This window comes from Vulpes vulpes, chromosome 10 (genome assembly GCF_048418805.1).
Source record: "Vulpes vulpes isolate BD-2025 chromosome 10, VulVul3, whole genome shotgun sequence".
NCBI classification, from domain to species: domain Eukaryota; kingdom Metazoa; phylum Chordata; class Mammalia; order Carnivora; family Canidae; genus Vulpes; species Vulpes vulpes.
In genome coordinates, this window is record NC_132789.1 from 16,645,562 (window position 1) to 16,657,573 (window position 12,012).

General features: G+C 45.5%; 1 long non-coding RNA gene across 1 annotated transcript; it reads right to left on the bottom strand.

Moving 5' to 3' along the window:
• Positions 1 to 4,063: 4,063 nt before the first annotated feature.
• On the bottom strand, positions 4,064 to 11,992 carry LOC140594149 (uncharacterized). Its single transcript, XR_011994652.1, has 2 exons — positions 11,533 to 11,992; positions 4,064 to 5,042 (listed from the first exon to the last, which is right to left on the bottom strand). It is a non-coding gene; the product is annotated as an uncharacterized lncRNA (long non-coding RNA).
• Between the last annotated feature and the right edge of the window lie 20 nt (positions 11,993 to 12,012).

Here is a 12,012-nt window from a genome sequence, read left to right on the forward strand (position 1 = left end):
AACGTTTTTTCCATGACAGTTGCCATTACTTAATATACTACATATATTACTAATTTATCCTTTTATTGTCTGTCTTCTTCTATTAGAACGTCGGTTCTGGAGGACAGGGGGTGGTGGTGTCTCTTTTGGTCACTGCTGCATCCCTAGTGCCAAGAACAGTGCCTGGCACATATATAGTGCTCAAAACATTTGTTGACTGCATGAGTTCACTGAGATTTTCATGCCCTTGCTGTGTAAGCTTGGACAGATAACTTCACCTCTCTGGGCCTCAATCTGCTGGACTCCATGGCCTCCCAGCCTGGACAGTCTAATGGATCTCTTCCTTCAGCCTGGCTCCTGAGTTTTTTTTTTTTTTCCAGAATACTTGCTAAAAAGGAGAGCTGGCCAAGGCCTGGCTTGATATTTTTCTCCCAGACTAGAGTTCTCTGTGCAAAGTGTTCAAGCCTGTGAGCGAGCACGTGCCAGCACTCTCGTGTCTGTTAGGGGCTTTGAGCAGATGCATTTGTGTGAAGGAGCCTCAACATGTATTTGGGAACCTGGTTGAGATAGGACATTCCAGCAAAATGTCAGCACAGGTCCTAATTCTGTCTTCCTGTTTCTTTTTTTTTCCCCCAACGGAAATTGCACTCCCGCCATCCAAGGGCATGGTCGACCCTTCTTAAATTAACTGATGGAAACCCTCACTTCTCTGGAGATGCAAGGAAAAAGCTTGTTGGCTGTGAATCCCCATACCTGTAACAGGCTGTTTCCACTTCCTCAGGACCAGCTGTGAGAATCCCACAGCAGAGCTGCCCACCTTCCAATAAGGGAAGCCCGCAGAACTGCGAGCTTCAATGGGGATGCCAGGCCCATTTTTAGAGCTCATCTGTTCTTAATGGGAGATGGGTCCAAACTTTCCCAGGTTTCTAGAAAAATCCCTGGCAGGTCTTCCTCCCTCATCTCCTCAGGTCTCTGGTCAAATGCCAACTTCTCAGGAGTTGACATTCTACTGACCATTCCACTTAAAACTGCACCCATGCAAGTACGTTGCTTACTCCCTTTCTCTGCTCAATTTTTCTTCATTACAGTTGCCATTATCTAGCATACGATATAAATGGCGGGCTTAAGAGTTTATCAGTATGTTCACACGCTATCTCATAATTACATGAACTCTTCTGCTTTGGTGCACCCCAGGCTTACCTAGCACACATAGTACCTGGCATCTGGTAGGCATCACTACATTTTTGTTAGAAAAGTTAATTTTGGGGGATGCCTGGGTGGCTCAGCAGTTACGCATCTGCCTTCTGCTCAGGGCATGATCCTAGGGTCTGGGATCGAGTCCTGCATCGAGCCTGCTTCTCCCTCTGCCTATGTCTCTGCCTCTCTCTGTCTTTCTCATGAATAAATAAATAAAATCTCAAAAAAAAAGAGTTGATTTTCATAAGTAATGGGTGGAGGGCAAAACTGTCATCTTACAGATGATGAAACGGAGGTTCCGCGGTAACATGATTTGCCCAAAGTCACACAGCCAGGACATGGCTGGCGCGGGTTTAACAGCGAAGGGGAGAGGGCACTCCCTCCCAATGGCCACCGCACTTTGGGAAAACAGACTTGACTGTGGAAGGAGGAGCAAGGGCCTAAGAAGACCTGGGTGTTTGGGAGACAGATAAAATTGAGTTCAAATCCCAGGACTATCATTACCTGTACCTCTGGATAAGTCTCGGGTTTTTACTACATGAGCCTCAGTTTCTCCATCTGTAAAAGGGACACATCAACCTCTAGACTACACAGAGCCATTGGGAGTATTCGTTGAGACATATATCAGCCCAATACCTGCCCCAGGCTATGCTAAGTACATCCCAGGCGCACCCTGACCTCCTAAGTGACCTCGCAATCCCGTCTCCCAGCTCTTCCAGGCCTCCAAGGGGGGCCGATTGAAACGCCCGGACATCCGGTTTAGGGAGGAGAGACCACGTGACGAACAGTTCTGCGCACGCGCAGCCTCCACATCACGTGGCTGGTGCCAGACAAGTGCGCAGGTGCGAAGCGAGAGGGCCCTCGTGCGGTGTTGGTGCCAGAAGGACTGTTGCGCTCTCACCTCGTGGGAAGCTCCGGGTTCTGGAGCTTCCGGATGTGCGCTTGGTTGGGAGAGAGAAAGTGAGATCCTTCTAGAACCTCAAACGAACTTCTTTCGGCCTTTCTGTTTTTGAGGGAGGCTTTGGCAGGCCGGGGAAGTGGTCGATAGGACACCGTGGGGCGGCGCAGCCCTACCGGCAGCCCTCCCTCATGCGTTGAGACGAGGCACCGCGGAGCTGGTTCAGCCCTTCTCCAGTGTCCGGCACTGGGGATGCAGTGACATGGGCCCAGCTGGGGAGACAGACATTCCCTGGGAAGTGTAAACTGAGCGGCGAGCAGAGGGATGAGTCTGAGTTAGTCTGGAAAAGAAGGGAGAACAGGTTGCAGACCAGTCTGGGGACCAAGAAGGCGAAGAGGCCTGCTTTCTCGGGTAGAAGCCTGGCTGGTTGAGAGGCCTGGGGCGGGGACGGTGGCCGTGTGAAGAATTTTGGACTTGATCCTAAACAGCGGGAAGCCACCGAAGCTGGGGAATAATGTGATCTTTATAGTCCTGCATTGAATATTTTTGCCTTGCCTTCTTGTTCAAAAAAGATGGATTTTGAATTCCACACCTGCCATTCTAATTTATTCATTTATCTTTTTTTTTTTTTTTTTTTTTTGAGAATTAGAAAATAAGAGAACAATGGAATGCATATATACCTTCAGGATTAAATGTGCTAACAGATGCAAACTGCCTAGCATTCTATATGTGGTCTATAAATGGTAGCTCCCTTATCTTTCCTCTAAATTCCACTCCACAATTTCTCCTATTCCAGAAGCACGGAAGAAGACCAACCCTCCCTGCAGACCAAAGATAAATTTCATTTGAACTACTCTAGATGGAGGAAAAAATAGGGATTGGTTGAAAAGATCAAAGGGTAATTGTTTTTACCAAATTATTCAAATAGTAAGCTCGCCCCAATCATACGACCTATTTTTTGATTTATGGAAATACAATTTGTATTCAACATTTTAGGAGCATGTTTAGTATGAGAACCCACATCTATGTCGTTACTTACTAAGATCACCACCTTTCTGGCCACATAGTAGGCTTTCGAATATTTGTGGGATTGATTTAAATACTGGGATATGTTTTCTGCCAAATCTCAAGTCAGGGGCATCAGTTCTGCAGTTCTCTCTTTATAGTTGTTAACATGAATTTTGATGACATGAAAAAGCTTGTTCTCTGAATTATATTTAGCTCATACAAACTCTACTGCACAATTATGTTGTAAAGAGGAATTAGGTTTTATCTTTAAGTTGTTATTATAGCCTTGTGAGAAGGTGAACATTGCGAATAAGTATAAAGTAGTAGCATATCATATTATTAATTTTGCTACTTTTTAAAAACACTGCGTGCAGGGCCTAGAGCAGACTGACACACATGGTAGGTGTATCAGTGAGGGTCTGTAGGAAACAGATGGCACACTCAAATTAGATAATTAGGGGAGGATTTAATAGAAGGACGGTCTACAAAGGTCAGTAGGGTGTAGGGAAACCATAAAGATAGTGCAGTACCCAAGAGGCTCATCATAGCTGTGGTCTTTATCATTTCTAGATCTGAAAGTTGAAAGGAGGGAGAAATTACAGAACCCAGAAAGAGAAGGCCCCCTTGAGAAGGATCGATGGCTTGTTACCACTAGGCATGACCAACTCAACCCAGCCCTGAGGTTATCTGGCAGAGAGGGAACTGTGGAAATAAATACATCGACCTCACCCTCCTTCTGCCCTCCAGTCTTCTGTTGTGCCCAAATGGAAGAGGACAAAGGAATGGAGTTGATGTAGTTTAGACAGGTGAGCACCCCGGGGCAAACAGCAGGATGGGTAGAAAAAATGAATCTGAAGGGGCAAATGGAAAATACTAGTAGAGAAGACTTCATTTCCTTGTTGAGTAAAAACTTGACATTTAAATCTTGATATTTTTGTAAGAAAACAAAATCTTTAGGAACGGCACTATGGCAGTAGGTTCAGGGTTATTGTTTATTCATTTATTCTTCTACTGAATGTGACCATAAAAATTATTCTGCTTAGCATTTTGAGAGAGGCCCAGCAATGGCAAAAGAATCCCAGACATGCAATGAATTCTCCTTCTTGCCCCATGTATGTGAAAAAAATTCATTATCAAAGTATAGTTGACATACAATATTCTCTTAGTTTCAGGTGCACAACACTGACTCAACAACTCTATACATTACTCAGGGCTCACCAAGATGAGTGTAGTTACCATCTGTCACCATACAATGTTACTGATGCATGTATTTTTAAGAATACATCCCCACTCTATCAAAGCACCTGTTTAGAGCTCTGAATAGTAAACATGACCCCACTGGTCTCAAAATTGGCTACTGCTCCCGCAGAAGCAAGTGAGGTCAGTTCAGGAAAGCACTCAGGTTCTGAATCTTGTGACTGGCAGTTACGTTCCTTGCCATGTCAGTACCTAGTAGGTAGTAGGGAATAGTCATTTTTCTGGCAAGGGGGCAGAGCAGGATTTATCAGTGCAACTCTGGAAATTGGACTTGTTCTTATGAATGGAGCTGATTGTGGTCTCACATGTTGTGAATCTGTGCAGTCATTTCCCCCTTTAATGAGGTCCTCTTGGAGAAGGAGGGAACGGGTCTCTGACAGTGACATGACTCTGACAAACAAATCAATTTGTTCCATTTGTTTCCTCTTTGAAAACAGCAATCCTCGAGCGTTACATAATCTAATCTTCATGCCTCGCTGGTTTGTTCTGTCCTCCTGAGGAATTGGCAGATGGTGCCAATGCGGAGACCCGCGCACACGCCTCGCAAGCCTCATGGTAACAGGAGAGTTGCTCACAGTGTCTGTCTCTTTGCTGTGGGGTCCCTTGCTGGCATTTGTTTCCCTGGATCGGTTTGCTCTTTAGCATTCCTCAGGCACCACTGGCTTCTTGCCTTGGGCTCTCATTCCAAGATTAATTGGAAATGCTGAAAGCAGATAAAAAGAGAACAGAAAGTGAAGTTGAAAGGGCAGAGAATTTGTCGGATCTTTTCTGAAAGCCCTCCATTAAAGGCTGAGTATCTTTGGGGTTTTTGCTCCAGACCTTCGACTTCCTGATCCAGCCCCATCTTCATATCCGTCATTGTTGCTGGGTTACACATAGCCCAGGGACAGAGCTGGCTGTGTCAGTGCTGGGGGAGCAGAGATCTGCTTCAGAAGGTCTCTGAATTTTCTCTCTCTCTCTCTCTCTCTCTCTCTCTCTCTCTCTCAGTGACTCACATACCAGCAGGAATGATTGTTCTCCAGATAGGGCAGTTGCGTAGAATCTACCTTCAGGCCAGTGATGTCAGCCCTGCTAAAGGAAAATGATCTCAAACTCTGTAAGGTGAGGAGCCTCCCATCAAGATCCTGTCAGTCAGAGCCACAATGTTTAGATGTCCAGGCAAACACACTGCTTATACATCTCATCTGAACACTGGGACGTTGCAGCTTCTGAGGAAGCAGGGGCTTCCTGGATAGTTCTACTGATACTCAGGACCAGAAATCCGACAATACACGCTGGTATTGCCTTTCGATTGTGAAAATACTGAAATACTTCCATGCGAGTTGGTAAATGGTTATGTCTTTGAGCTCCCAGTGCCTCCCAGTCTACTTAAGTTCACTGCCAAGAGGGTCTAACTCTAGGTGACGTCCTGAGTAGCTCTACCATTCTATGCAGCACTGTGAGCTTCCTTTGCTGAACCCACTTTGTTTCCAACCTCTTGGTACTAGGAGGTCTGGTTGGTGTAGGGCCAGGCGCATTTCCAAGTGCCACAGATGTAACCACCCTGCTCACAGTCTGCACTGTTGGCTGACTTTGATTTTGGTTGAGACCTCCAGGCAATTAAAAGACATAGAACCCTCCAGCCTGTGGCAAAAACAGGCCTGGTCCTTAAAGGTCACATGTACTTTTATGCTGGCCGGTCACTGGGGATCCAGGTTGTATATACATACAAAGAAAATGATCTATCTGAAGGGGAAAACCAGACCAAACCATGTCGAATCATCTTTCAATTGTATTTCCCCCCATTTAGTCCAAACATAGGGGACTGTTGCCATAAAAACAGGAATGCTTGGCTTCTTTTGATTTGTTAGTCATTCACTAGATATTAGGTGACCCACCTATAATGTGCCAGTTACTGTGCTAGGTGCTGGATATCCTGTAGTGACTAAAACAGGCCTGTCTTTGCTTTCATGGAACATACTGTCTTTTGGGGGAGGGGCATATAATAAAGGAGGCCACTGTGGTTGGAGTGTCATTAGGTCACCAGAACATGGGTTGCATTTCAGCTAATGGAAACTGCACGGTTATAATGGTGACTTCCAGTGTGTTGTACGCTGTTGGTATATATCTCCTCCAATGGAATACAGGGGTGTGTGGTATCGTATTAAGAGTAAGGCATGAGGGTGCGGGGATGATCACTCCTGCACCCAGTTAAGATCTCAGAGAGGCTGAGAACTGCTCTGGATTAAGGAAGGAAAGGGAGGACTATTCTGAAGGAGACCAGTGGTCATGATATGTTCTAACATTTGGAGATCAGACATGCTGTTCTTAGAAGATGGTAACCAGTTCTGGAATGAATTGAGTCACAAGGAGGAAAGGTACAGCACAGGGCATATAGTCAGTGGTACCATAATGGCATTGTCTGGTGGCAGCTGGTAACTACTCTTGTGGTGAGCACAGCATAATGTATAGAGTTGTTGAGTCATTCTGTTGTACACCTGAAACTAAAGTCACATTGGGTGTCAATTGTACTTCAGTAATATAATAATAATAATAATAATAATAATAATAATAATAATAATAGTTGGTAACTTCTGACGAGTCATCTATAGGGGACAGAATTTCCCTCATCTGTGCTTTCTTTCACCTTTGTCTTTGGAACCAGGAAACAAGTAAATACAGAATTTGCTAGCTAAGATGAATGGTACAAGTTGCACCCACAAAACCATGGAGAGCTAGTGGCCTACATAGGAATCAGCTCATGACAACCTTGGCCTCACTGTCAGAGATTCTTACCAACAGAGTTCAATTGCTACTATTTTGAAAAATCATGGCTAAATCACATCCCTAAGACAGTCCAAGTTGGTTCTACTTGGCAGTATTATTTTTGCTCTATCTGTCCTGCCTGTTTGATCTTTTTATTGAGTTATAATTTATACATGGTGAGATGTGTAGTCTTATGTGTGCAGTTCAGTTTTGACACACACATGTGTTCCTGTGACCCACATCCATTTTCACTTTATTTTAAAAATCTTGGAATCCTCTTAAGTGATGAATATTTGCGTCCAGAGGCAGATTTCTGGAAAGGGATCCCCTATCTAGTCCACTGGCTGCCCTCTCCCCACCAAAAACAAAAACTCATCCAATCCTTTTCCTGAGTTCCCCAATCACCAAAGAGGACTTAAAGCCATAAGAACATTTTGTAATCCCAGCTTTCTGAAACCTAACAGAGATTTTGTCATCTGAAAACAAGGGAGAGATTAAGTACGGAATTTGATTCTGACAACAGGCAGAAAGGAACGAGCTAGACAAGAAACGTCATGGAGAATTAATTCAAGCACCACTGTGCAAATGCTCCACCACCTTTTTCTAGACTCTAAATATGATGCACAGTCCTGGTCAGGGAAGAACAGTTCTTTTAGAGGAATTTGCTACAGAGAGATGACATTATCAGGGCGGGAAGTGAAGACCCTTGTACGTTTTTCAGAATTTTGCCTTCAGCCCTGCCTTACTCCTTGTGAATGGATTTTTTTTAGAAGTAAGACATACAGACAGCTAAGCACACTGTTCTCTTGACACTGCTGCCAAGGTCTCAGACCCATCTTCTCTAACTGCCCTCATATGCTGGGATGTCTTTTCCAGGCCTCCAAATCAGCTCTTCTTTTGCATCACTTTGACCGAGGGTTATACAGTCAGATAATATTGCAACATATAATTATTTAATAATTACAGCTTGTGTAACACTTAAGGAAAAGTGAGAAGTTTTATGTGAAAATGCTCTCAGAGCTCTAAAGTATATATAATTCATATGGATTATTTAAAAATTATTTCTCCGAGGCAGGATACTTTGCAGTAACTGTATTCCCATTGTATCTCACAATCAGAAAGGCAAGCCCTCCTCATTTTCCACATCCCCAACTTTCCCTGTTTTAATGATGTTATTTCTGAAATATTTCCTGAATCTGACCCTGCCTCTATATATAGTCCCCGTTACCTCCCCACCAGACTTAACATCCGCAAAGAAAGGCACGATGGCCATTTATCTACCACTCTCTTAATGGTGCACGCGGTGCACGTGGTGAGCACTCATTCGTTTTTGTGAAATCAATGGGACCTACTTCCCTAAGGTCCGTCTTGTCCACTCCATCAGAATGCAGCTCTGCCTGTGTCCTGTACATCCTTGTAAAACCTTCAAGAATTCTCTGTTGTTGGGCAGTCCAGGTGGCTCAGCCGTTTAGCGCCGCCTTCAGCCCAGGGTGTGATCCTTGGGACCTGGGATCGAGTCCCACGTTGGGCTCCCTGCATGGAGCCTGCTTCTCCCTCTGCCTGTGTCCCTCTCTCTCTCTCTCTCTCTGTGTCTCTCATGAATAAATAAATAAAATATTTTTTTTAATTTATTTATGATAGTCACAGAGAGAGAGAGAGAGGCAGAGACACAGGCGGAGGGAGAAGCAGGCTCCATGCACCGGGAGCCTGATGTGGGATTCGATCCCGGGTCTCCAGGATCGCGCCCTGGGCCAAAGGCAGGCGCCAAACCGCTGCGCCACCCAGGGATCCCCCCAAATAAATAAAATATTAAAAAAAAAGAATTCTCTGTTGTTGAACGAATAAAGGATGTGCTCCTGAGTGTCAAATTCATATTCCTTCAGAAATTCAGCCCTTCCTGTTGGGCTGCCCAACAACAGAGAATTCTTGAAGGTTTTACAAGGATGTACAGGACACAGGCAGAGCTGCATTCTGATGGAGTGGACAAGACGGACCTTAGGGAAGTAGGTCCCATTGATTTCACAAGGATTATGAATATCCTTGATTTCACAAGGATTTCACAAGGATTTCATTCCTTTCATATTCCTTCAATCACCTTTCCAGGTTGGTCTTGTCTACTGCCCACCCCCCTCCCCCCAAGTCCCCAAAGGATTCCCAAACACACTGTGCAGGCTAGGCTCATGCTCCCAAACCTTCACTTAAGCTGTTTCCTCTGCCTGGAATGACCTTCCTTTTACCTTCCTTAATTATCTGGTGATATTTCACTTCTTCAAACACAGCTCAAATGTCACCTTCTCCAATGCCTTCCCCATAAGGGTTTCTGTTTTGGTACTCTCGTGCCCAGTTTATCATTCCCTTATTGCCTATTTCCTATTACATTATAGTGGCTTTGCTCCTCTTTTGATTTTTTTCTGTGAATTCCTTGAGAGAAGGGGCTGAATCTCACCATCATTCTTTAAATATCTCTCGAATCTGACCACTTCTCGCCACCTCCCCCACCAATCATTCTAGTTAAGCTGCCATCCTCTCCCACCTGTTCCATGTGACAGCACCTGACTGGATCCACGTTGCCACACTGCTGTCCAACAGAGGACCTGCTGCAAAGCAGCCAATGATCCTTTAACAACGTAAACAACCATCTGCCGCTCCTCTACCACAAACCCACTAACGCTAACGGCTTCCCTTCACATTTAGAAAAAAACCCAAAGCCCTCGGCTGTCTGGCCCCTGCGTTCCCCTCTAATTTCATCTGTACCACTCTCCCCCCTTGCTCATTCCAGCCCCATTTGTCTCTTTGCTTCTCCTTGAATATGCCAAGCTGTTTTCTCCTCAGGATTTAGGAACCATCTCTCCTCTGCCAGGGAAAGCTCTTCCCCTGGATATGTGCATGGCTTGCTCCCTTGCTTCGCTGTGGTCCCTCCCTAGAGAGGCCCTCTCTAATCACTGTCTAAAAGAGCACCCTCCATTAAGCCCTCCTCTCTTAGCTGCTTTATTTCTCCTCATGGCAGTAAGCACCATCAGTTTATCACCATTAATTTCCCATGCATTTACAGAGTTGTTCATTTGTCACCAAGAAGAGAGACTGTTTTGTTTATCACCATGTCTCTGGTACCTAGAAGAGTGCCTGGCAAATAACAGGGACTCAAGTGTTTGTTGAAGGAATGGATGAATCTTTGTATCCCAGGTGTTTAACATGGTGCCTGGTTCTAGAAATCCTTAAGTCAATGAATTAGCAAATTGTACAAATGAAATGGAATCTTGGCATGTATTCAGGAATTATCCAGAATCTGAGTGCAAGAGTTTCATCCATTTGCGCCACAAACATAATCTTGATTGCTTTTATTTATTCTAATATCATAGGTGACACAGCCAGGTTCCTCACTGTTTTCAGAAATTGGTTGTTAACAGAGGACTGGCCCAGGAATACTTGGGGAATTTCAGAAAGACAATCAAGAGTGGCACAGCAGGGATTTAGAACACCTTTCTGCCCACTGCCTCTGATAAGCTCCTGAGGGATTCTCATAAGGTATTTGATCTCCTGTGATTTATACAGAATGTACACCGGCTATTAACCCTGCTGAACACACATTGTTCTCAGGGCTGGGATAAGTAAGATATTGGTTCACCCCAAACTCGGAGAAGGTAGGCCCTTCACACCCTTTACATCTGAGTGCAATGAGGCTTTTGGGCTGCACTCCAGCCTGCCTTAGTGTTTATGCTTTAGGAACCTGAGTGACTTTGGTATGGTAGCTCGGTCCCTTATAGGTGAGCTAGGGAACAGTTTGCCGCACTCTTCTTGTTCCCTTTGGCCTCTGGCAGTTGCTTTTCCTACCCATGTCATTTGTTTTTCTTAATTCTCTGCATTTGGGGATGTAAAAGAATCAGGCAGTGCAGAGGAAGGTGAACCCTTGGCATGAATGAGGTGTAGCATTTGGCAATCTGTCCATCTGTCCTCTTGAGGCTAGGCGGTGACTAAACTTGCTTGATTCTCACACATGGATGGCATCAGGGCAGAGACTAGAATAGGGAGAGAGCCTGGGAAGCTCATACCCCATCCCCCCTTCGAATTTCAAGTATCCCATTACTAGACAAGAATGGTAAATGGAGCCTCATAAGGTGCAGAGGGAAAGGAACTAACTGGGTGAACTGCCCGTGGGCCCTGTTTCAAGTACAGGGCCAGATCTTTAACGTGCATGGTGTTATTACATGTTACCAAGGAATTGGTTAGGATTGTTACCTGAATTTTAGAGAAGAGAAAAGATTCGAAGAGGTTGATGATACTTGCCCAAGTTGGGGAATTTCAGAAAGTGGCAGAGCTAGGATCTGAGATTCAGATCAGGCCTTTGTGATTCCCTGGCTGCCCAAAGGAGCAAGAATTTCTCTAACATCTAAAAGGATGTGAAGGGGAGGGGAGGGCCAACAGCTGGAGGAACAGCAAATGGGTCCTACCTGAAACTTGATCATCATCAGGCCCTGCAAAGTCCAGGTTATACAGATGCCACCTGGCTTCTCTTCTGTTTTGACAACTGAAAACGTTCTCTGGCTGAGGTACCAGGGTCATGCTGGTGGCACTCCGCGGTACTGGAGTGGATGAAATACCCCACAGACACTCCTTCCAGCAGTGTCCTTCCTCGCCATTCTGGCTCTGGTGTCTGCGCAAAGTGCTGTCACAGAGTGCCTCTATCCTAAGGTCGCCAGTTTACTGCACCTTTCTCCTCATTTCCAAAGTTGCACCCCCTGGGAGAGCATCCCGCCCGCATCTCTGGAGGTTCCGGCGGCTCCGGGTCACTGTGGGAGCCGCCAGGCGTGTTAAGACCTTGGTGCGGGCCACCAAGGTCGGGGCATCTTTGGGGCCATCCGCCAAGCCCCTTTCCTAGCGCTCCCGGCGCCACGCCGCAGTGTCCCCTCCGCCACCAGGGGCCGCCCGGA